This window comes from Cyclopterus lumpus, chromosome 7 (assembly GCF_009769545.1).
Source record: "Cyclopterus lumpus isolate fCycLum1 chromosome 7, fCycLum1.pri, whole genome shotgun sequence".
Lineage (NCBI taxonomy): Eukaryota > Metazoa > Chordata > Actinopteri > Perciformes > Cyclopteridae > Cyclopterus > Cyclopterus lumpus.
The window spans coordinates 8,441,598-8,464,677 of NC_046972.1; the positions used below are offsets into that span (position 1 = coordinate 8,441,598).

General features: G+C 41.8%; 1 protein-coding gene across 3 annotated transcripts in view; it reads left to right on the forward strand.

Moving 5' to 3' along the window:
• The window catches only part of prkar2aa (protein kinase, cAMP-dependent, regulatory, type II, alpha A), a 39,302-nt gene that overhangs the window by 2,562 nt on the left and 13,660 nt on the right, over window positions 1–23,080 (forward strand). The window lies entirely within an intron of this gene.

A 23,080-nucleotide genomic window follows, 5' to 3' on the forward strand; every position in this document is an offset into this window, starting at 1 on the left:
GATGTAGACTGGACCCGATCTGTTCACAGCACGATACGCAAGCACCAATGTTTTGAAACGGATGCGAGCAGCCACTGATAACCCGTGAAGGGAGCGGAGGATCTAAAATAATACATTATGTCTTGATTATTTGAACCACAAAGTTTCAAAGTCTAAAAAATAGAAAACTTTTGCATTGCAAATTCTCAAGTTACAATTATTCCTGGACTACACAGACCTTCCTAAAAAGCTTTCCACACTTGTTTTTACACTTACACTTTCTTTCTTGAAATTGTACAATGACTGTTGGTCAATAACTTTTATTTACAATTTTCAAATTGTAATATGATAAATTGATACTACTGTTTAATATGACTAAATTGATACCGATAAGAAATGTTGCCTACACACAATCAGAGTTGAAATTATGTAGATGCACTATAAAATATGCATATCTTTTCTCAACAGCAATGTAGACATTTAAATTGGAGAGTTCATGAACTGTACAACCTTTGCGTCGCAGCTCTAACTATCAAGGTCCCACACAGTACGCTACCTTCGGTAGAAGTGATGCCATGTCTCTTTTACATCACTCCCCTGTGTTTGTCAGACTGGCAGAAGATGTAAGCTGCTCCATAGCTCCGCTCTCCTCTGTGCTGCTGAGAGCAGCGTGGCCTAGATCACATCAGTGTGGTGTGGAGCCAGGGGCTGTTACCTTGTGAATGGGGGTTCTGTTTTTTACAATGAGTTCATCTTTTGTGATTCATTGTTACAATCAGCTGCGGTGATCTGTGAACCCATTATAGGTGTATTTTCTACAATTATCTGATGTGCAAGTGGATAATTACAGAATTTTACAACGGTTTAAGCCTCGGACGCACTTCCGGCATTCTGCCGACAGCTGTAGACATGCGGTTTCATTCATTCTACATATGAAGGTCGTTTTGCTGGCCTTGCACGCATGAATATTTCTCGAGCCACACTCCAATCCAGTTCGTAGTGGTACCTCTCTTCAAAACAAGCATCCACTTTGTTGTCACTTTTTTTTTTTGGCAATCTAACTAGAGGTACATATGCCACCAACTGGACCGGACTGTAGAACGAAACAGCTAGCTCGCTGTTGGTGTGCTCGCTGTGCGTAAAATGGTCATAAATGTTCCGCTGCACACGGACGTCCACAGGGTTCGTGCAGACTCTATCCAGACATGGCCGGATGAGGACATTTACGTCACGCAGACTAAAGCGGAACCTAGCCCACACGCGGAAAGTATGAATTGGCCTTAAAGGCTTATGTGTGTGGAAATCTAGATGTTCCAAAGTATGATGATGGCTCGCATGGTTTCTCTGCTGCCAATATCATTGGCATATACTAAATCAATGGTGGAGTGTAACATCCAGTTGTTGGGGAAGTGTAAAAGGATTCCTTCCGACTTATTTCCCTCAACTTGGGTAGTGTTTTTTGTCTTATCTTTAGTTCTAGTCTTAGTCTGTTGCATTTATAGGTTAACCATATTTATCAGGCCCCATTGGTAAACCTTGGAGATTGGTACAAGCTGGCCCGGGGTAAAAGGGGATTACCGTTTCTGTTTCTATGCGCACACAAGTGGGGTTTGGCCGCTGTCTAACAGCTGTGACCTCAGCTGAGGGAGCAGCGTATGTGTGGCTGTGCACATGTTGTGTGAGTGTGTGTCGCTAACTGTGTGTGTGTGTGTGTGTGTGTGTGTGAACAGATGTGTTATGACTTGATTTCACGCCCGTTCAAATTCCAGCCTGGTGACGCCATGAAGTAATTCTTCCTAGTACATTCTGATTAGCGATCAGTTGTTAAGTTTCATCCACACATCATCCAAGGTGACTGAACAGGGAGTTGACATTGTTGCGCTCCGGAGAGAAGCTTTTGCCTGGATGCTGTGGGTCATACACATGACATCCATGACAGTCGATTATCTAGCCAGGCTTGTGTACACGGCCCCCAGGGGGCATTCATTTCTGATGGGAACAACACAGTCCTCTATAATGAAAGACAGCATGTGCTCTTGCCTGACCACTGTTGTAGCCCATAGGTATAAACTACAGTACTGCTGTTGTAGTTCAACAGCACATGCCCCAAAACAGTTGAAAAAACGAAAATAACTCTAAACTCGGGATAGCAAAAGAGGGATGGATTTTCCTAGTTATTTTCACAGCACACAAAAGATTGGTTGTATCCAATCTGATTGTATCGGATACAACCCTTGCAACAGTGAACAAACTACAGACAATAAGTCAATACATTGACAGTATTAGGACCACGAGTGCTAGAATACAAAGGATGTACCTTTTATACAAGCATATCTGAAATACAGTTGTATGGGGTGTTATGGCGCCCTAGTGCTTTAAGACTCTGATTATGTAATCACGACTGCCCTGGTTCGTTTCAACTTGGACATTACATTTTATTTAAAATATACTTTATATTGTAAAGTATAATATACTATGTTGTGTCAGAGTTGTAGGGCCAATATTGAGCACATTCTCCACACTGATAAACTCTTATGCTGCGTTCACACCAAAAGCTTTGTGAATATTCGCCAAGTTGTGGTTTATTCTCTTCATTTGCGCCTTAGAGGGGGTGTGGCTTATCTCCTTTGCTTTACGCCGTGGAAACGTCTCATAGGGTCCATTGGACCTGGCTGTGTCTGATGCCTCCTGCCTGGTGAGCCAGCCTCATGCCATGGCCCTGCTGATGCGCCCCGCCCCCCCCTCCTCTCTACCTCCTGTTTCATGGATTGTGGAGGTCGATTCATACATTGTCATATTCATGTAATGTGTTTATGTAACTCTGTTCATCTGTACACATGACATCTATTGCGTCTGTCCATTCGGGGAGAGGGATCCTCCTCTGTTGCTCTCCTGAAGGTTTCTTCCCTTTTTTCCCTGTGAAAGGGATTTTTTCTATTATTTGGGAGTTTTTCCTGATCTGATGTGAGGTCCTCTGAGGCTAATTTGTGATATTGGGCTATACAAAATAAACTTAATTTAATTGAAAACAGTTATCATTTCCGCCATCCACCATTGAAGAAATAACCACTATTTCCGCTTTATACTAGTTTTGGACATCCCACAAATGTCGGAACATCTATTGCCCTTGTGTTTGGGTTCATAACATCATCCGTGGGCTCACACAGCTCGGTGAATTTGACCGACTATGTCTGAATGACTGGCGCTTCCAGCGCTACTAGAGGACATCGGTGATGACGGGCGGAGCGTATCAACGCTGATTGGCTTTGCAACTCATCTTTGGTTTTAAATATTTGAACTTTGGCGAATGAGTCAAATTGTTGGCTTTGCGCCGCACAGTGAAAATTCTCGTCATTCGCAACCATTGGCGTCTGTGCATTGACTTTGCATGAGATCTACTCGCGCGGGTCACCCATTAAAATAGGCCAATTACTCATTTTGAGTTTTGAACTCTTATAAATATGGCCATTGTAAAAAAAGAAGAGGAAAAAGTCGTATTGGACCTAAGATTAGAAAGACATTATTTAGTTTTAAAAAGTCTAGCTTCAAGGTGAAATGCCATTTGTGTAACATGGAACTGATCTCTATCTGTTGTAAATGATCTTGAACTCTTTTTGTTTTCTTTTATTCTGCTATACTTACAGTTACAATGATTCACCAGTGTGCTCTTTACATTTTAATTTGCACTGCAGGAAGATCGCTGTGTATAAGTGTGCCGGTTACTCACCTAAAATGTAAATGTTTAGATAGCTGGTAATGTACTCCCATGGACACTACAGTATACTCCTAAAACATGACTTCCTATTTTACATGCTTTGTAAACTCGTGCTGCCTTAATCCAGGATCCAAAACAGGATCACTACACAGGCCTAAGCTGCTTAACAAGGGGGGATATTGTTTTGGATAAAACCTGCTGTACCTCCATCATATCTTGTGATGTTTGGCTAAAGATTTTCAAGTAACCCTTTATGTGTTGAAACTGAGCTTCTGTTAACATATATATATATATATATATATATATATATTTTTTTTTTTTTAATGTTGTCTGATTGAAATTAACCTTTAATTCAGAGCTATACTTTTCTGTAAAGTTGATTTTGAGAATAAATGTCGTTGCACTAAAGCTGAGTGCTCTAGATACTCATCTGCTAACTTACCTTGTGAATCCAGGTGAAATGTGCCCATTTTACTCATTTACTGGAGTTACAAAAGGCAGCGGTAGATGAAAGAAAGTACATGCTTTATGCAAAAAAATTTGCTTTTTCTTTCCAGTTGGCCTGTCTAGTTTCATTCTGGCAGGGCATGTTCACCAAGAGAAACAGAAAGGGGAGAATGGATGCCTCCTTGACTGAAATAAGTGGGGCTTTTTATTAAAAGATGCATAGAGGAGCTGATGAGTCCCAGGGATTATAATAGAAATTAATTAAATGTGTTTTCATAAGAAAGACAGCAGGGATAAAGCAGATATGAAAAAATGATTTAGGGAGAAGCTGAGAGTCCTTTAAAAAAAAAAAAAAAAGGAATAAGGAATCGGCTCCTGCTATCAACAGAATATAATACAGCTTTGTGGCTAGATGACGTGTCACCTAACAGACTTTAGGCTTAACTCTTATTCATCCTGAACAGTGCAGTGTTTTACTACATATTTTAAATGCACCTCTAAAATTTTGCAATCTGTTTGGAGGAGTGTTATTTCTTCTGTCTGTGGCAGAAGAAAGTCTGTGGCAAAATATGACCTAGGGTTGTGTTTATTATGTGTGTACACATGAAAGCAAAGGTCTTGGGAAGACTCATAACATCAACAGAAGATGTTTAAGTGTTTCCTTTTAATTGCAGCAGTCCTCTTCCACTAGTAAGCACATTTTCCCAGATGGTTGTTTTTTGTTTTGAACTAAAGGTCTACAATTATTGCTCGGTGAATACAACCAAAGCTTATACCTATACCCTTGAAAGTGGCCATAATACATGTACACCTTTCTAAGCGGGTGGTCTGGAAGTCCTGGAGATGTTTTTAAAATGTCTGTTTTGCCTTTCTCTGTTTTTCCTCATCCTTTCTCTCGCTCATTTTAGCTCTCCAATATAGTAATGATTAGGCTGTGGGTTTAGTAGATGGACATCATGACTGTCATGACGTAGAAAGGTTAGCCTTTTTTCTTTTTATGTCTGTAGGCTACAATTTCCTTTTTTCTGAACTTTTCTTCTAGTGGTGTAACGGATCATAACACTCACGGTTCAGATCGTAACTGTATTTATTCAGGTTATTCACCAACGTTAGAATTTACCTTCGCCCAATACAAATTTTCGCTGAACACAGCCTGAAAGCACTGCCATCGTCCTGTCCTTTTTAAACGCATTGTTTACAATGTGACATTAGATCAGCGACTACAAAAGCAAAAATGCCGATGTCCTGATCGGATATTTTACTGAATGGCGGATAGTGATCGTCAGTAAAACCTTATGCGAGCATGTATGCTTTTCACAGCAGCCATTTTGACATGTAATTGCAGGGTAAACACAGGTGTGATTGGAACAAATAATTAATGTCCCTGTTCCATTTAGGTAGGCCGGGCACCTGATATTGTGCATGCTGGCTCACTGCAATGGTGACACGAAACAGAATGGGACCATTGTCAATTTTTATCAATTACACCTGTGTTTACCCTGCAATTATATGTCAAAATGGCTGCTGTGAAAAAGGCAGTGGGAGCATAGACAAATGCCTCTAAGTGTGTATATTTGTATAAGTGCGTATGTGTGTGTGGCTGATCTCAGTTCAGTGTTGTGCAACAGGTGACCCGATTAGCAGGCTGCAGTGTGTGTCCAGTGTGCTTTTAGCCTACAGGCAAATCTAATGCAGCCTAGCATCCCTGCAGAGACATGCCGGACTGGCTGACTGACAGCGTTAAGTGGAAAAGCCCCCAGACGGCTCATGCTACTCAGTCTGGCTTTCTGACTGTTTTTAATTCAGTACCTGTCTGTCCTCCTCTCCTGTCTTGTCTTTTTAGGTCTTGGCTTTCTTTATCTCTGCCTTACCAAATGTCTGTTAATTGAACTGGTTCGCTATTAAACGGAGGAAAAGTGTAAGGAATACACACACAGAGCAAGACAAAGTACATGAACCATGATCATTCCTCTGAAAGCAAGTCTGCTGGTTTGTCTACCTTCCTGACAACCTGCCTGCTGTTATCCTCCTTTGCCTTTCTTATCTTTTTGAGTCTCTTTCTTTGAATCTCTCTGTAGCCATATCTCTCTACATGTCTATGTACCTGTTTCTCCACCTCCCTATTTTTCTTCATCTATAACTCGTGTTTCTGTGTAACCACATCTTTGTATCCCTTTCTGTGTCTATATCAATCTATTGAAGTAAGGAGCGAGTGATGGCGCGATATTATACATATTGTGCACCCGATATACTGGAGATAATGCAAAACAACTTGAAACAGTGCAACATAGCAGTTTAGGAAATGCATTTGTCAATTCATAGGCCACAGTACAAGCCACAAAGACGCATTTTTAAATCGTGTGCATGCGAGGTATTGAAAGTCTAACGTGACCCGCCAGATAATTTGTTACACAGAACCATCCAAGAAGTCATCAAGGGATTGGATGAACCATCTGTCAATCACACTCTTACCGAAGAGTCTTTTCTAACGAGAAAAGTCTTCAATTCCATTCATTCGTTGTTGTTGTTTTGAACAAACTGTCGCCGTGTTTCGTCTCGCACCACACCTTAATCATGCCGATAGCTGCCCGTAGCTCCTCACAGGACACCTATCGGGCCGTGCTTTGGACACAAACGCATTCCTAGAAGCCTGACGAGATGGATTTTCGTGCGATATCGAGATTCTCGCGTGATCTTGTTACATTGCAGTGAATGGTAATTGAAAGCCTGTGTCATTCTGTAGTCGCCTTTATCTAATCTCCATGAAAGGAAACGTGTCTGTGCATCCACTCAGACATATTTGTGGTTGACAAAAGGACATGAACAGAGCAACGTATTTGTTTGTTTGTCATTAGGGATTTTATTAGAATGCAATAGGGGAAAGCTAGTTTTCCTTTGCAAGAGAACAGAGAAACAAAACCGGAAGGAAGACAATAATGTCAAATTGAAATGGACAAAAACTAACAAATGGAAAGACAAAACCATCATGAGAAAGGGGAAAAGACGAGATGCGGCAGAGCAGGCTGTGGTACAATCTGGCTTGCTCGCATTTTCTGATTGTTTGAACTTTGGTACTTCCTCATTCTGTGCCCTCAAGCTATCTTTAGTGGCACTGCAGAAAAATGAGGAAATAGAGGGGGGTTGGCAGGCCTCTAGCCAGTGGTAGTACATCCTCCTTGGCTGCTCCTTGGAGTTCACATGCCCCTCTTGCTCCAACACACACTGTCCCTGTTCCATAATGTTGTCTGACCACTGCCACAGTAAATGAATAAAACCCAAACATTTATGTAAATCTGTTAACCTCTCACTCTTCCTTTCTCCTCTATGTTGGTATAGTGAATTTACAAGCCATTACACATTTACCTCTCACCTCAGACTGCATTGCAAAATAAAACATTATTAAAATGTGAGGAATTGGAGTGTAAATGATTTGAGCAGAACTCTTTATTGTAAAGACAATATGCAACATTCAGATGGAGATCTGCATCTCTGAGATTTCCATCAAGGCTGTGTACATGTTGGGGATGTTTAAAGAGAAACATTTTATGGCCGTGGACCCAAACTGCCCCCTGTTCCCCTCCGTAGAGGGTTTCTGGGTGGGGGGTGAGGCACATAGGAGGGTGCATAGAGGGTCTCAGTGGAAGATGTTCCATGAAAGTGAGCGGGTGGGTTTAATCTTAATATCCAGTATTTTAAAACTGAATATCAGGATAATGATTATAACAGATATACTTTTTGCAATTATAAAGGTATTTGTATTTTGTTGCTTATTTGGTTACTGCATGAATGGAGATTCTTATAGAAGAAAATTGTTTGACATTTTTTAAAATTCTACAATGATATTGTCTCAAAAACTAACCTCGGCTGATATAATGCTGTTTCAATACTGATACTGGCTGTATGCCCATGTATTGATGTTGCTCCCAGGAGAGATGTGGGAGTACAGAGGGGAAGAAGAGAGAAGGGTATGGGATGGAAAAGAAGTCGGGGAGAGAGAGAACGAAAAAGACAAGAAACACTACACACAATATGACGGAGGAGGTGGGTGAGCTGGGCTAGAGTGGTCAAATTACAGGATGGAGATATGTGAATCAGTCCTCCAGCGATCAATGTCGTGTGACTGGCCCCCCATTCGGCGCTGAGTGAACCGGGAGTTTAAAATCCTCAGGAAAATAAGCTTTTTCCTTTACACCATCCTGTTGCCGTCATTTAATACAAGACATTACAGTTGTGTTTTCATGTTCACAAGCTACAATGATGATCTATACAATTTAGGACAATACTTTAGCCCAAGTAAGAATATATTCAGAATCATTGTCTGAACTCTGATTCTGTGGTGGCGGTTTCACAGCATTGTGTCACACACCGGCATTATAACTGTTTGACAATGCAGTTATAAGATGTCCCCTGGCAAAAACTCATCATTCTACATATCTTCCATTGTTTTGTCCTTTTACAAGCACTCTTTTCCACTTTAATATTTATCTTTCAGTGGAGCTATTTTTCAAATACTGTCTTTCCTCTGGGCAACCATCTTTGATAACAATCTACTAGTTGAATATACTCATCCATATATGTTTTTTATTATTATTTTTAATGGTTTTACGGGATCTTTTGAGTAGTGTCTTGCATATTCACATGAAGGGTAAGCAATCGTTGAAAAATGAAAACAGACGTTGTAATGTGGAAATGGTGGCCTCATCCATCAGGCTATATGCTCATGATGAGTATGCATTGAAATAATATACACGCTTACAAATAGACAAATTTAGAATATCATTGAAGGCAATGTAAATATCGTCAGTGATTGGATTCAAACATCAGTCAGCCCTATCCTGCATTATCAGGCCACAAGATCTTTTTAAATTAAACAATGGTTGGTTACTCAACATTGTGGCGAGAGTAGATAGTTACCACCCAGTTCTTCTTTGTCAGCATTTCCCAAGCTATTAATTTTAGATAAGAGAATTGACCAAGGTGCTGGGACTAGTCGGTTACCTAGCATTCCTTTTTATCTTTTAAAAAAAATCATTTTCTACCCTGAGCTTGTGAAAACAGGTCACAGTAACACGTCCAATTTGTCATCCATTGTGAGGTCTGTTGCATCGGTCTTTACCGTGGTCAGAGGGACAGAACGACAAAAGCCAATGTCATGATTTTGTCCCTGTCTTTTTCTCTGTCGCACTCTTACACATTCCTGTTTTTCTTCAAATGTCAGCCTTTCAGACACGTTTAGATCGCCACCCTTCCTGAGCATTGACGACCAAATCTTAGTTTTTTACCTAATTGTCGGTCTGTCGTTACATCAGACATCCCTCTCTTGTCTGGTTTCCTCTGAACCTACCCTGTCGTTCTCTCTGACCTTCTGTCTCCTTTGCTCTGCATGTGTTAGTCTAAACACGGGCCCAATGTCATTAGACAAGTTGACTTGGGGAGAGAGAGAGAGAAAGGAGGTTATAAGGGTGGTTTAGCAGAACAGTCTTTGGCACGGTAGAAGAAAGAAGATTAACGAGGAGTAGAAGTGTAGAGGGAGAAAGAGAGAGAGAAAGAAAACGTGAATGAGAAAAGATTGAATGAGAGAGTAACTAGTGGGTGAGAGCCAACATTAAATACAAGCCAAATGCAGTTAATCTTTGACTGGGGGGAGGGGGATTGTCTGCCCTTTCAAGACACCTTAGCAGACAGGATCTCGCCGAGATGTTGTTCAGCAGTTTTCCAAAAGAAAAAACGCTTGACTTGTTATCTGTGAAAAGTGGCTGTTGATTCCTGGAATAATTTGCAACCTGCCTTGTAACCCACCTGTTTGCTTCAAAGGGTGAAAGACAGCTACGCAGACAGAGAGGTGAGAGACGGGCCTCACGGGTGGATAGTTTGGTTGGGAGATTTGGCAAACCTGCAGGCACTGAGTATTATCCAGACAGCCAGTCAGCCCAGCCAACTGGGGTTATCCATGTCCCTCAAGTATTTTCACAGCAAAACCTGACCATCCATTGGATTTATGTGTAAGGAGGCAATGTGATTGATCAAATCCAATTTAGCACTGCATGACGTGACATGTGTAGCATGTGATGATAAAAGGATTTTCCAAATATGTCTACACCAGTGAAGATGTTTGTCTTGGAGGTGCAGGGGGTCAATGTGTCACATAATATGGTGTATGGGGCAGTGTTGATTAATGTGTTGTTTGACCTCACCGAATCAGAGTAATCAGAGACCAGGCTAGTCACAGGTGAATACCAAAGAGTTTCCCAGCCTCCGGCTAGTACGACTCCTAGAAAAGGGATGATGGTTGGTTTTCTGCCTAATTGGCTGTTGGGAGCAGACAGCCGAACTGACAAAGACGAGCATTGTGGTTGATTCACGCCTTGCCTCAGACCTGATTCGTCAACTGAACAGCTGAGCTCACTTGTGAAAATTGGATAGATTTAATCAATTCTGCACCATTGTTTAAATGTCTTTTTTCGTAGTTACATAACACTAAACCTAGTACAAATGGTGAGGGCGAAGTTCCACCTCTTTATTTAATGTTGTATAATGTGAGCTAGACATGGCAGACAAAAAGTATTTAATTATTAACCAGCAAGTAAAGAGGCTAACAAAACCTACAATTTTTAAAGAAAGGATTCATTTGGGGGTCATTTTAATACGGCAGAGATTGTAGGTTTTACATCACACAGTCCTAAACTGCCACAGCCATGGTCACCATAGAAACCACTGGCCTTGAAACTGCTCTCAGCCATTTGCTGCCGGAAGTGGCAGTGATAGGCAGTGGCCTCGCTTAATCATGATTCAGATAGACAATTGGGAGGTTACTAGTAGTTCACAGCCCACCGCTCTTATCAGTATATGTGCATAGCCTTGATATGACAGTTTTTCATATTACTGTCTTTGTGTGGCAGTTCTGATAATGAGTGTTTGTGTAACCCTCTATTATCCATCTTCTTAAAGGGCAGCTGCACTGTTAACTGGTTGTCGGTGACGAATAACGTTTTCATTGACTGAGAGAAAAATGAAAAGAAGAGAGAAACGGCACAAGTTGCAATTTTTTTTTTTGTCTGAGGTTTAGGTTGTATATTTATAGTTGCACATTATATAAAGCGCCTTTCCTCTCATACTAGCCAGCATTACTTGAAACCCTTATTAACTTGACATACACACTTCTGTTATGGTCGCAGAAACGGTCCAATTTAAAGTAAGCATACAAGTGTACATTCTTAGTGTCCTTGGCAGGGCAAGCAGTATCCACAAGGTCCAAGTGAAATGGTATTACATTTAATGACCTAACTCTAAACACAGGCTTGGGAATGTGGAGGTTTGGAGTTCTTTTGTGACTGTAAATGGTCACGTATTGGGAGACCAGATTGGCCTTGTTTACGTTACACCCCAGCGGTTTGACGTGAGCATGTTGCACTCGCCTACCCCGCGGGCTGGCCGTTAATGTTGTTCTGCAGTTTGATGTTTTACCACCACACAGGACTTCTAGAGGCCAGCTATTTTTCAGTGCTTGTGTAGCCCGCGCATTTTTAAGTTTTTTTTTTTTTCCCCCTGGGAACCAAAACAAATGAATTGGGCATCACCCTCCTCAGGATATGAAAAGTTTTTGCTGGGCTTGTCACGTCAGAACTCGACACTTAAGACCAGAGCTGCGTTTATGTAATTATTGATGTCTTTCAGCTTGCCTTTACCACACACATGATTTACCACATCCCTGGCTACTGGGATATTACTGCTCCGTGTGCTGTCTCCAGGCTGTCAGGACCCCCACATAATTAAAGGCCCATCTCTTGTAGGGTCTCATAATGGCAAGAGGCAATACAGTTTAATGAAAGAAGCTCCTGGGGTTGGAGACTATGCATTGTTTGTTGTGTCTGAGACTGTAAATGTTGCAGAATACCTGCAGCAGCCAGGATCATAAGCTCAGTGCCAGATAAGGTCAGAAAAGTATTTCTTTCCTCCACATTCTGCTACGTCACATTATACTGATGACCGGCAACATTCCTCAAGTTCTGCAGGTTTATACTCATACAGGTGGTCATTGATAACATAGTGGACTGTGTGAACAGAACCAGAGGGAACACCATCAAGGGTGCATACTATACACAGTACAGTAATGTGTTACCAGATTTAAGATATTTTCACTTCATACCTTCATATTTAGAATTTAGTTTTAGTGCATATTCTTTCACAGTTCACATTACACTGTGCACACCTTTGATGTCAGCAATCATGAGTTATGACCAGTGCCTGCTAGTTCTCCTCACAAATATGTCTCTTCCAAGAAGTAGTTTTTGGGATGGTTGGGGGGGAGGGGGAGGGGCTGTCAGTGAGAGAAAAACCTTTTACTTCTTCGCCTTGAGAAACAAAGTCTTGGCAAATCAACCCATAAACAATCTACAGTCCTTTACGTTGGTCCCTCCCGTAAATCTTCAGAATTTACACAAGTCGTAATTACACAAGTTAAAGATTTAAAAGAATTTCATATGCTGTTTGATTTTCACGCTATTGATATTGTATTTAAACAAATATATGTTTTGGACCAACATCAAAAGTGAAGATCAAGCTCACAGAAAATTCTACATTGCTGCAGTATTTTGTCATGAGCCCGTTTTTATCAGAAGGTGAAACTCTGTATTCTTTAAATAGTCCGTAATGAAGAGACGGTAAGACCTGCAGTCGATAAATGAGCTGTGACCTTGCATGGTTTACTCCCAGAGCAGCATGTCCTGTAGGAAAGTGGAACAGGCAGGTCAGGAATTAACGGGGTAAGTAACCGCTAGTGAATTAGGTTGACATTGAAAGCTTTTTAGTCCTGCTTCCATGCAGCGTAGCTTGTCTTTTTTGATGTGTCCAGTAATTGAAGAATATCACCCTTGTAGTATTTGTAAAAGAGTCACTTCTGCTTCTTTCACTGCAACTACTGGGGGCCTATGTAACTTAATGTGTATTAACACCACAATCACGGGGGGATTTCCACAGATACTAAATGAGCACTATAATGCGCAGAGATACTTTGGAAAAGCCTCTGCTAAATGGCCTATGTGTGTGGACTGCCATTAATGCTGCTACCAACGCATTGAATGGTAGCTGCTAGACTGCTATAGTGTGCTCTGTACAATATGTAGACTTTGTTTGACTGCTGGGATAACTCATGTCAACACCTTAATCAGATCGTAATTCGCAAAGGGCTTAATTGAAGTAAGTGTAATTTATTTATGGAAGCTGACTATCTATTGAGTTACTCGTGGTATATATACTGCCTTGTCAAATTTTGCTTTGGTGTGTCATGTACTAAGTGTTGTGTTAAAGTTAGGGATGGTAATCTCCACAAACAATTTTTTTTTTCATATTTGTTCAAATTCTCTACATCCCGATAGCAATCGATAAATTAAATGTAAAAACAGAAAAGAAAAAAAGAAACCAATACGGCACCAAAGGCTGTAGAAGAACTGCAATAAGCCTACCTGCCTGCATACACTTGGTGCACGTCACCGGAGTCTAACTCACACTGCTAGCTTGACAGCTGTAAGTACTAACAATAGCCATGTGAGTTGTTTATGTCCATCCATCCATCCATCCATTTTCAATACAGCTTATCCTCATTAGGGTCGCGGGGGCACTGGAGCCTATCCCAGCTGACATAGGGCGAAGGCAGGGGACACCCTGGACAGGCCACCAGTCCATCGAGGGCACATGTAGGGACATACAACCATTCACTCTCACATTCACACCTATGGGCAATTTAGAGATCAATTAACCTGCAGCATGTCTTTGGACTGTGGGAGGAAGCCGGAGAGCCCGGAGAGAACCCACGCTGCCACGGGGAGAACATGCAAACTCCACACAGAAGGACCGCTCCGACCGGGAATTGAACCCGCGGCCCTCTTGCTGTGAGGCGACAGTATGTCAATAATCATAATTGTGGGTGTCTTTGCAGAGAGGACTGGATGGAGCTTGTGCTGCTAACTACTTATATTGAATAAGAGTTGGCAACACTGGACTAGGTTTTTTGATTGGATAATTGTCTTCAATCTAGCGTTCTCTTAATATTTTCTCAAGATTACCAACCCAAGTTTTAAGAAATGCATGTCACTATGGACACAAGCAAACACAACCTGCAGAGGCTTTGTTGTGTTCTGTAAATTCATCAGTTGACCCTAGAAATACTGAGTGGGTTTCCTTCCCGTTGTGTAAAAATTATACTAATAATACTATTTTCTTTATATTAAAGATATTTTTCACATATTAAAAAAAGACTGTTTTGTACAAGGGTTGCAGGTGCTGCAGATTCCACTGAGAACATGTCAATGCTGCTTTCAGCTCGCTGTTATCTTACCCGCCAAAACAAAACTGCCCATTCAAATACCATCTTCAAAGCCTGTGCTTGTGACATGTTGGATTATATGCTGTGGCCAGGATGCATTTACTCCTCTACATATCTGATCAGCCAGACCACATGCTGAGGGCTATAGACTGTATAGTCAAAATTCATACGGTCAGGCCGGTGTATTTTCTAAACGTTTTATACCTTTCACCCTTTTCCAGAGAGAAATATGTTTTAAGTGTGTTAAAGTTTCAGTACTTTTGTAGTTTCTTACTAAAACGACGGGGTTTGAAGTTTAGTTTCTCTCCTGCATCCCTGTTTGTACTTTCAGATATTTGCCTGATTTGTGTTCGCTCTCGGCTGTAAGAGTTATTGAGTTACTGCTGAAGAGAAGTTGTTGCTGCTTCACCAGCTCTGAAATAAATGCAATCGCATTCCCGATCAGGCAGGTTGCATTTAAGTGTCAAACACGTATGTCGACTCAGCCGAGTGCCGATCTGATTACCGTCAGGCTTAAAGGGGTGAAGTGGAATCGGCAAACTTGTTGATGCTGGGAAAGGGTTAACATCAGAGCAGCAACAGGCTGGACAGGCCTACTTCCTTTTAAGGACCTAAGTCTTCTGGAGAGTGCTACAGGAGGGGAGAGGAAAGAGGGTGAGATACTGGGAAAGGGAGTCAGATATGAGACGAGGGGGGAGAGAGGGGAGAGAGAGAGATATGTGTGGGAGAGAAAAGGACAGTTAGATAATGGGAAAGGTAAAGAGTGAGAATGGAATCTTGTGGTGGGAAACGGGGGCAGAAACAGTGCAGAGCGTGAGAATAACTGTTGAATGCTTGATGGCATAGGAAGAGGAGCGTATACCGGCTGCGAGAAATGACGAGAGTAACTGCTTTCTTGGCAACGATGAAGAGAAAGAATGAGACGGCCTCAACCAGAGAACAGAAGGATGCACAATGTTTACATCAAACGAGAGCGCGAATATGTGAAGTACAGATATCCCTAGTGTCGCGGTATCTTCTATCCTCATATCTCTGTTTGTGTGTAACTTCTGTGTAATAAATTCCACATCCAAACAAGTTCTCACAATCATAAATCACAGAGCTGAGAAACTGTAGATTGGCCCAGTGAGCTTGGCAGTTTCACTCCTGTGTCTGTTCTCCTCTTGTTTATGCTCCATATATCACGCTTTGCGTCTGCTCACAGGTTCAGTCACATGTGTGTGTCACTGCAAGGGAGTGAGAGATCTCCACTCCTATTAATTTAAGTGATCGTATAGGAGAGGTAATGAAAGGTATAAACCAATGACATGTGACTCTACTTGACACTACCAGTTCATCCTGTTGGCTGTCTATTAAACATAAATGGTTGTCCGTACGGGAGAGATATTGTTCTTTGCTAACAGGCACACAGTTGTAGTATGTAAATATCTGCACTGTCAAAAAGCCTCGGTGCAGATATTGCCTGATGTGTCTAGCTACACCCATGTGTCTTTGTCTCAAGGCCATGCCGCCCACTAAATTCTGCCCAGACGCATGGTTAATGCATTCACTGAGTTCACGCGTAGTCCAACGCGACCTTTACACGGTCGGTACTACACCTGTCGATGCTCCCTGCGTTTCACAGGGATTCGTCTTCATTTTTGCTTCCGTGCCCCTGAAACATTGTTTGTTTTATGCCGTCAACGATCAGAGCAGCCCTGATTAATGATTTATGGGGGTCTTATTCTTATGCAGGCCTCCAGCTTATAGATCAACCTCCTGTACTTTGAAAATGAGACGTTGTTAATGCAGACCTTAGAACAGCTGATGCAAAGCTTTACAACATTTGATAAGAAGTTGTCAACCAACTTCTCGGTACAGCCACAGTCCATCGAGAAGCCCAACTGTACTTATGGCCTTGCTCTAAGCCGCCTCAAAGGTAGCTGCCATAATGTTCCGTGCTTGTTTTAGGATTTGAACCACTAGGAAAAATGTCACAAGCTCTCTGTGACCAATATTTGACCGCCACCCATTTTACCGTGATTTTCTTTTCTATCTACTTCAATGATCTGTCGTCTAGTTTCCCAGCTGACTCTCATATGAGAAAAACAGACAGGGGCATGAAACAACCAGTCCTGATGACCTACGTCAACTCCCTGTGATTATAATAAATGACAATTCCAACGCAAAACATGATCCTATTGTTCAGTATCTGGAGTGTGTGTGCTCAATCCCTTTGGTAGGGCTCCAATTTGCTGGAGGCAATAATTGACATGCTGTTTGACACTAATAATTTGACTACGGTATGACGCACGACAGCCAGCAGACGTAATACGTCAGCAGACCTGATACCTGCATTGCACTGCATATTATACCTTGAATGACACTCAACAGGTTTATTATCGACTGTCTTATCCGTGTGACATCTGAAAATGTTGAGCCGCATGCAACGCAATCTCTAACAGCAACTTTTAGCGGTGCTCCAAGATTGTCATTCCAAAAGATGTTTTATTCAGTAAAATATGTCCCCATCAGTTAAATAATGGAACAGTTCTTGTAATACAAATGTTGTCGATATTGCCCACTCCCAAATTCAGTTAGAGAAATACATGTGTAATCTGAGCTGCCTGTGTCTCTGCTTATTATGCTTCTCTCTACAAATACTGCAAGTTAGCGACCTGCATGTGTAATAGTGCAAGTGTATACAACTAATAGCGTGTCCATTATGTGATTAGACTTCCTCTTACTCCTGATATTGTGGTGGGTTGATGCTGCTTCAGTCAGCACTTCAGCATGCATTGACATACAGAGCCAGACTACATGTATATATCCTCTCTGCGGAGGAGGACATGCAGGCTAGGATTTATGTGTGTTCCTTTCTGCTTGGGGAGAGATGAAACGGGGCAGAAGGAAAAAGAGATTTTTTTTTTTTTTGGAAAGATATATTGACAACAGATCATGATGATGAACAGTGGCTCCAAGTAGGGAGAAGGTGAGGTATTGATCAGTTTGCCGGCAATTATTAAAGGTTCTCTACAGCATTGATATAGCATCAAACAACTATTTGCAATGCAAAAAAATCAGGCGGAACCCTCCAGGTCCAAAAAAGTGAAACCGGTGCAGAAGCATTATGGTCCCATTTAACGTAGACGATGAAGCACGGTAGGCTTTTAGGCGTGGCTACCTTGTGATTGACAGGTTTCTGCTGCGGCGTTGTCCATTCAATTCAATTTATTTTATATAGCCCAATATCACAAATTACGAATTTGCCCCATTCTGAGATTGTACACATTTTCTTAATCATGTGACCGTAATGTGATGAAATGCATCGATGCTGTTAATGTTTACATTTCCTTTCAAATTATTTCATTGTTTAAAAAGGGCTCAAAGCGCCATCTACTGTTGTTAAATTAGCCCTAATATTTCAAAGCCAAATCTGAGATAGTCGACTGTCTGGGACTAATCTACGCCATGAAATTAAACTTAATGCAGTTGTCCGCTCCAGAGATGGAAGCACTGGGGTATGTGCTGACTGGGACAACGTAGTGCAATTCTTCTCACTTGTGGTCTGATGAACAGTAAATTCATCAAACTCAGTGCCCCATTCCATATTGAGGCTTTTCGCTACAAGGAAGTGGACGTTGCCCAATTTTCTTTCCCATCTTTCAAAAATAATGCAGTATGTGGATTTAGGCTTAGACCTTAGGGTGAAGTTAGACTTTAATTGTTACCGTTTTGGTCGCCTAAAAATGCAACAACCATCCCGGCCGAGGGCGTTACACCCCAATGTTTATTTCAGTCAGCCACCGTTTAATGTGCTAGAAGAAACGCTGACATGGGATCCTGTCCCTTCTGTATGAACGAGTTGCACGTGTGCATTTTTAGTTGAGGCACAATTCTGAAGGGGTTTCTACGTGTGTGTGTGTGTGTGTGGGCAGTAGGAGACTGGAGCTGACTGCAGACTTTTGTTGAGTCTGCTATGAAACTCCAATTGTCTTACACCTCCTGTGCGCGCATGTTTGAGTTACACACGAGTATCTCGTACTGTATGTGGTTGGCTCAGCATGATTAAGCCGCTGTGCGAGTGTGCGTGCCAGCAGAGGCTGACAGTGACGTCTGAAGCTGCTAGCTTTGTAGGAGAGGCCACCCGTGAGGGAAGCTCCCTGCTTCATATATGACCCCTAGTGTTATCAATCAGGCCTTGAGAGGAGGTGCAGAGAAGAGAGAGAGAGGAAAAGTGATGGAGCGACAGAGTGGGTGGATACAAGAGGAGAAACGGATGGCGAGGGCTGCTCTTGAGGAAGGGAAATGTTCGGGAAATAGGGAAGGAAATGGTTACAGATGGAGGAAGGGAGGACCTCAAATAGTCATTTAGTCATTAAAATGACAGCAGGCCAAAAACTTATTACATATGTATACATTTAGTTTAATAATATTAAATTAAGACATTTATAGCTTTACATATGTAAAACTGTACACAAACAAAGTATATTGAATGGATTGTTACTCTTATTCAGCACTATTCCAAAGGGCAACATGTTCACAGAATGTTGCAGATTGTGATTAATAGCCTTGCACAAACCTTTTTTAATTTCTCTGTGGGTCTTAGTTGTCACCGTGCCCTGGAATGTCTGAGAATAAAGAAGAGAGGAAAGAACAATACATGAGAACCTGTCGGCTGTCTTCTGATCCTCAAAATGGGCACAAATTGGCCATTTAGTTGACAGAAATGTCACCGTGCCTCTCCTCCTCACAGGCTTACGTTTTATGATATTTGCAGTCTGAAAGGAATTGTTCTATCTAGTCGGGCACCATCCAAGTACACGCAGCTATTTTCAGTGTTAAACGACCGACTGCACACCCATCCCCAAACTTGATCCAACCCGGTCACTGTTTCATTCTGCCATATTCATTCTGTCCAATAGATGAAAGGCTCCAAATGGTGGTTGACTTTCTGCCAAAGTGGCCTTTTTAAGCCAAACATTATCCTGCGTTTCACTGTTTCTATTCAGGGAAGCAGAGTGGTAAGAGGGAAACCAGGAGGTGTGAGCAGCAACAGGTGGACGGACAAATAACAGACCCGTCCAAACTTAGTTTATATTGCCTGTTTGCCTTTGTCTCACCCACTTGAAAGCCGGCCGTAGCTTCCACACTTTAAGTTGGGGTTCATTTAATCCTGACTAAACATGTCGCCGGACATCTCAGTCGTGTGTGTTCCCCACCGTCTCATCCATCTTACCACTCCGTAGCCATGTTGTTAAAGCAAAGGTGGCAGAAATATTAAGATATTGAAATTTGAAGTGTCTGAGGCTGAGTGGCCACATTCAGGCTGTGGTCTCCCCTCCAGCTAACTGGCTGATGTATTGACAGGCTGAGCAGACACACACACACACACACACACACACACACACACACACACACTCACACACTCACACACTGAGACTAGCTGTAAGAGAAATCAATGGAAAACACCAGGCAGGGACAAATGAATTGTTCCTTCTTCTTTTGCTTATTCACTGATGGGATGGGTCTCTCTCTCTCTCTATCTCTCTCTCTTTCTCTCTATATCTCTCTCTCTCAAAATGATTTTCTCTTTGTTTGTTTTCTTCTCTGCATTTATTTTCTGAATCACCAGTTATGGAGCACATGCTATAGTTCTCTATCACTGTGTCTGATCATTTATCTGCTTCTTTACACATAACAAATCTCTAGTTTTCTTCCTGTCCCCTGTCACCCCTTCTCATCTGTCTTTTTGCTTCTTCCCCTCCGTTTGTCACTCTGTCCTCTCCTCTCTCCTTGTCTCTCCCCACCCATCTCTTTTCTCTCCATCTGTTAATGCTGTTATGGCAAGGGTGGGTGATCAGCCACTTGTTACGAGCTGGGTAGAGGAGAAGGGGCTGGATGGCTGCCAAGGAGGGAGGGTGAAGGGGGTAGCGTTGTTATGGCAATGAGATCTTCTTTGTGTTAGGTTTCCAAGGCAACTTCAGGCATACACTTGATACAGCCACCATCACTACCACCCCCAACTCCCCCTCCCCCAGCCACATGACTGAAGGGAGAGCGTTTCACACATTGCACACTCAGACTTAGTCGGCCCCCACAGTGAAATAAACAAAAGTACGTGCACACGCGCTTACACACACTTTGTATTATGTCCACCTGCCCTTGACAGACACAACTGCATTTCATGTGACTGATGGAGGCAATCCATGATTCGTTTTCACATCGGCTCCAACACGTGCTGATCAAGCCAGTTTATTTCTGCATTGTTTAAAGCGGCCTCCAAAAAACAACTTAACTTAATGAAGTTTATCCACTTTTGTATTTATTTAGACACAAACATGGGGCTAATGGGTTCAGGTAATTCACTATTTTTTTATTATTTAGAACCAAGTCAAGAATAGCCCCACAACCACTGTGTACTTCGGCTGTAATGTAGTGTACTAAACAATATAAAGAATAAAGAATATGAAATCGCACGGATTAACTACGGTCTATTACACCATAATTGTACACCTACACAACAAATCCTTGCCTCCTGCTTTGTTTGGGTCAATTCTACATTCTCTGTGCCTCTTTGCTGCGGTGCCTGCAGCGATCTGACCCTGTTCATGAGTTTGACGTGGATCATAGCTAATCATTTTAGACAGTTTGGAATTTGTCCTCCTGGCAGGTGGTTATGTTGCACATAATTTAGTTTTAGAGGGAAGGGAGATTGTGTTGAAGGAAACAAATTAGTGTAATTAGGAGAGTGTAAATAAATGAAATGATAATTTACAGAAATCATGATAACAACCTCTTTAAAGTGCCCTGGTGCTGTTGCATGTCTCAGTCCACTTATCACACATTGTGTATACTCTAGTTACTGCTAGCCGTTTTCTAAAGATATGTAAGGGATACATATATATATATTTATATGATATCTGCTTTAGAGAGATTAGTTCATTAATCAGTGATCACACTAAACAGTATTCTGCTTTTCCTCGAGACCCCATTTTCTTCAAAAGATGACAGGCAATGAGGGGAGAGGAAGCCTGGGAATGACACGTAACCGGGACCTTGGAGTTCATGGTCGGTGCCTTCACCCCCAGGTCGCCACAGGCCCCTTATTTTCTCCCCAGTTCTGGATTACCAGTCCTCTCGTACTTGGATCCGTTTCATTTCACACTACACTGTTTGCATTGTAGTGCATCCACTAACACTCGACTGGTTTTACCACTCACTTTCTCCCCATGCCAGCAAGCATGCAGCTCTCAGGAGGAGAAGCAGAAACTGAAAGATGTTAGAACGGATAGATTAATGTCACAAGAATCAATGTTCCTGGGAAATAATTAATTTTCAGCACTGAAAGAGGAAGAGAGGTTTAATTTAGACTTTGAGTCATTGGGAAGAATAAGCACCAGGGAATAGATAGCTGATGACTAATGAGTGGAAGGTTCAGTGAAGTTAAAGGATATTACTGGATATTCTTTTAGGACAAATGACTGAAATGTCCTGTCATAAGCTTATTTATTTTTGTCAAATCAAGTCAAACTCAAGACATTTAGAGTGTGGCTGAACCAAGCCATGTGGGCCAGGTACATGGAGGTCAAAGGTCAGGGTCGGGTCCAAAGCAGTGATGTGGAAGTGGAGTCTAGCTGACTCATTTGCCTTGCCGTGAACATGTAAATCTATTGTTTTTCACCGGACACAATAGTCTGGTGTTTAATATTTTGGCACCACACAGCTTGGCTGGGCTGGCATGAGCTTAGAGTACGAGATGACACACAGGAGGAAAGCTGTATAAAAATAGCTGATTTGATTGCTATTTGGAAAGAAGCCTCAGTTAGGGCTGCAAGATAACGGCCAAAATGATTGTCACGATTGTGTAGATCAATATTTACATCCTGATTATTTATCACAATTATTTTATTACCTGAAATTAATTTGTTTTAGAGACAAAATAAGACTGGTCCTTCCTTATTTTCAGTTTATCTCTATTTACCCAAAATGTAAAAACTAGAGCACTGCTGTCACTTATGAACAAAAGTGAAACCAAAACATCTCGATTCCCCCCTGGTGGCTGTCTGTTTAGTTTAGGAAGTGCTTATGATGGTGACGATGATGATGATGATGATGATGAGCAGCAGAGCGCACATTCTAAGGGTGTATATAGCAGTCGATCATCAAGCCAAAATCGTGATTGTGATTTAAAATGTTCTTAATTGTGCATCCCTAGCCTCAGTTCAGTCTTCATTTAAAGACGTATATCAGTCATTAGAAATAGAAGCAGATATGTTTCACTGTATTGCTGTTCATTCATTTTGGCATTGGTTACATCCTTTTGGCTCAACTTTACTGTTCACCAGCAGAGAATGTGAGGTTAGTATCCTTTATCTCCTGTTATGTGGAGGTTGACTTTCATCTTGGTCATATTAAAATGAAAAATGTATCGGGCAGAGGCAATACACCACAGTCTCTCGTTTTGTCCTCTTTAACAACCCCTAACAACCAACTTCAAAGGGCCAATGTATACAGTATCTGGAGGTTAAGTAGCTAAAGTAAGAAACCAGACTCGGATGCAAAAGAGAAGATGGAGGCAGGGAGAGGAGTCATGAAACTTTGGGAGCAATACGGGGGAGGAAGGTCTGTTCCTTTTG